Raw genomic sequence first — 3,897 nt, forward strand, 5'->3', positions numbered from 1 at the left:
TTTTATTTGTAAAAACCAAGGGACATGTTTTCACGAGTGTTGTGGTATTCTTTGTTTTTATTGCTGTTGAAGTTTACTTTGCAGGACTGACCTGTAGTGTTTGGGAGATTGATAGCAGACTGAGGCCTCCCAGCGTTCAGCTTCTCGTCCCCGTCTGTGAATTATTGACCAAAAAAAGGTCTTCTTTTAACGCTGTTCTGAAAAGCTTTACGTCTGCTCTGAAGACGCATCGTAAACACTCCTGCTAACCGGTCTGGTCCAACAAGCTGAGTCCAACACTGATAAGCTATCACTCTTTAAGATAACTCAAGTTACATGCCTGCCCTTTGTGTACCGAGCGCCTTATCCAATCTGCATGTAGACTTTTCCCCCCTTTGTTTGATAAGACTTTTTTAAAATACCCATGAGTTTGGAATTCCCTTTTCTCGTTTTAATCGTACTTCTTTGCATCTGTTCTTTCATGAAAAGCGTCATGATCGCTATTTATGAAATGAGGAGGGCCTGAATTATTGTCAGGATTGAAACTTGATGGTAGGTCAAAGGTTACTGAGCCGACACTGGATAGGAAAAAAGAAAAAGAAAAAGGAAGCGAATCAAGCCAAATACATCGCGTCTCCTGCATTTGATCATCACATGGTGGTTTTCTTTGCCCCATAAGGCTGTAAACATGCTTTATGAAGGATTCATGGCTTTGGGCTGGAATAGCCTTCGCTGTTGAGTCTGACTCGGTTGGGAAGCTAAGGTTGAGCGTCTCACATTAGGCTTCTGTTTCCAACCAAGTAATATCCTTTGTAAGTGTGCTTTGTCATGTGTCGACCAGTAATGATGGCGAGTAAAGTCATCCGTGAGGAAGCCCACAATCCCACCCCCCTCTTAAACCCTGAGAATGGTTTAGCCGATCTTACATCTCGTCTTCTGCAGAGAAAAAGTCATAACAATAAGATTTACACACACATACACAACAATTGAAGGTTAATCATTTGTTTTCACATGCTTCACCACTAGGATCCATTTTCGGCCACCGTTATTAATATTTATTATCATTTATTAAAAAGCTTCATGGAAAGCTCATTTTAGTAAACTGGGTTGAATCAGTAGTTGAACTCAAAAGATTTAGGGAAATTAACTCTATGATTAAGTTTGCAAATATTTCTTCCCCATTATATTTCCTGATCTGTCACTTGTTTTTTGGTCCACTTTGTTGACAGCACTTCATGACCCGGGTCTGCACGTGTCTCTGTGTAAAGATCTTCTCACAATAGGCCCAGTATGTCTAAATCAGCATGGGTCTTGAGATTAAATTAACTACATTTGAGTCTCAGGAGCAACAGTGACTTACAACATCAGCTTTGGATTCACTCTCAGTTTGTGTAGCTGGAGGTTTATCCATGTCCACACAGACTCGTTCCTCCTCCTCCTCCTCCATCATGGAGATACAATCGTACAGCTCCACAGACGCATCCTCAGCCATCTTCCCCGTGTGCTGTGGTGAAACGTCGGTAGCATCTGCTTCTAGACCAGAGGCTTTATAAACGATCTTAATCCCCCTTTTCTTTGGTGCCCGTTACGATGCGGATGATGATAGCGATGCAATTCTCTTACATCACACAAAACCTAAACACTCATTACTGTCCACTGCTTATTAGTGACATCTATGGATGGATCTACAAATTCAGCACCGCAGGGGGCTGCAGTCTGACAAAGATGAGGCGACATCTGGGTTCTGAAACACTGAATATTTAATGAGTGGGGTTTTATTATGCTGATACAGTAATGTATGAGGATTTCATACTTATTTTTATTGTTGACTTGATTGTTTTCTTTTAAATATTGAATCACTGATTTGTTTTGTTATATTTTTGTTTTGCTTATTAAAAAGTTGTTCCATGTCAAAGCTCATATCCAATCGTCAGATTGATGCTGAGGTGACAGCTCATGTGTCTCATCAGACACATGCTAGGATGTCCTGGAGCTGTGTGACTCAGCCTGCTGCCTGTGGCCTGTTGAAGGGGGACAACATAGAGGACATAGAGATAGAGAACATAGAGACATAGAGGACATAGAGAACATAGAGAACAAAGAGACATAGAGGACATAGAGAACATAGAGAACAAAGAGACATAGAGAACATAGAGACATAGAGACATAGAGGACATAGAGACATAGAGGACATAGAGACATAGAGACTTAGTTCCCCACAGGTCCTGCCCTCGTCCTGTCACCACTCGCTTGTTCAGTATTTGCAAACTGTTCAGGAAAAGGCTTTCCCTTACTGAGGAGGAGGAGGAGGAGGGATGGGCTAAAAAAACGTTTAATTTTGGAGGCGAACAACCTCAAAGAGGGGCTTCTTCTGCCCTTGGAGAGCGTTACTTAGCAACCGGATGCCACGTAGCCGAAACTTTGGCCTGTCTTTTTTTCTTTTTCACTCACACAATAACTAACAAACTCTCTCTCAATTCAATTCAATATGCTTTACTGGCATGGATGTTGCAACAACAATATTGCCAAAGCACCTAGCAACACAAACAAATATACGATTCATATGGATAATAATAATAATATGACAGAGAAATAACTACAGTGAAAGAAAACACATGTGTTTCTTGGGACACAATAAAGGATTACTTTGCGTACGTGTGTGTGTGTGTGTGTGTGTGTGTGTGTGTGTGTGTGTGTGTTGGTCACTCACTGTCCCTCAGCCTGTGGCATGATAGGACATATGGTGCAACAAGGTGGGCTGTTTTTCCTTCTCCTAGGAGGATTCTTAGTTGAGAAGATTCTCCCAATTCTCTGAAACCAGAGACCTGGGAGCTGAGCCAGGTCTCTCTCTCTCTCTCTCTCTCTCTCTCTCTCTCTCTCTCTCTCTCTCATGTGAGTCAGGTTGAAGCCTGGAAGACAGCTGTCGGTTCTTCCTCAGACCTTCCTTCAAAACATCTCTTTTCCTCTCGTCATCTCCTCTCGTCTTCTCCTCTCGTCTTCTCCTCTCGTCCTCTCCTCTCCTCCACCAGGACAGGAGTAAGCGAGGCACCCCTCTGATAGGATACAGGAAGTGCATCCTTTCGTCAGCTGCTTTAGGAAGGCTGAGTGCTGCCCTGTCTTCATGTTCAAAGAGAAACAAATATCCATCTCAATGCTGTATTGTGACTATATACAATATTTATTGTCATGTCTATTGTGGACACATGGACCTCTCTACTGTACTTTGAGCTCTCAAAAGCATGGGTTTTAATCTCGAGAATGTATACTTCCCCTAAGAATAATGAATATGTTCTACCCGTTAAGGGCGGTATGACATTTTTAGGAAAGTCGGCCCGAGTCACAGAGGTAGAAGCCCCTCTGAGCAAATAAGCCGATTTCCCAAAAATGTTGAACTGATCTATCAGCCTCAAAACTATTTGATCACACTTGTTTTGTAATCATCAATACAAAGCATTAATAAGCATGTTGTCACCAGGCACAAGTTCACGTGTATAACTTCAAACAGTACTGCTCTCCAGTACTTCAGCTATCAGGGTGGTGTCACCTTGATGAAGCCAAGATCAGGAAGCAGAAGCAGAGTTGTAATCTTCTACCCTTCTCTGCACTTCCATCCGAGCAGTTACCCACCCTTAACCTTAACTCTATAGAGACTGTCCCACGACCACTTAAATTAATTAAATCAAAAGTAACCAGAAGAGGAGTCATACAAAATAACCTCATAAAGGTTAACAACACTATTGCAACAGTGCAACAAAACAGGATAATATAATGTGGACTCCTAAATATTAGATCTCTGTCATCTAAAGCTGTATTAGTAAATGATTTAATATCAGACAATCACATTGATTTATTGTGTCTTACTGAAACCTGGCTGAGTCATGAAGAATGTGTCAGCCTAAATGAATCAACTCCTCCAAG

This window comes from Cyclopterus lumpus, chromosome 20 (genome assembly GCF_009769545.1).
Source record: "Cyclopterus lumpus isolate fCycLum1 chromosome 20, fCycLum1.pri, whole genome shotgun sequence".
Classification (NCBI taxonomy): Eukaryota; Metazoa; Chordata; class Actinopteri; order Perciformes; family Cyclopteridae; genus Cyclopterus; species Cyclopterus lumpus.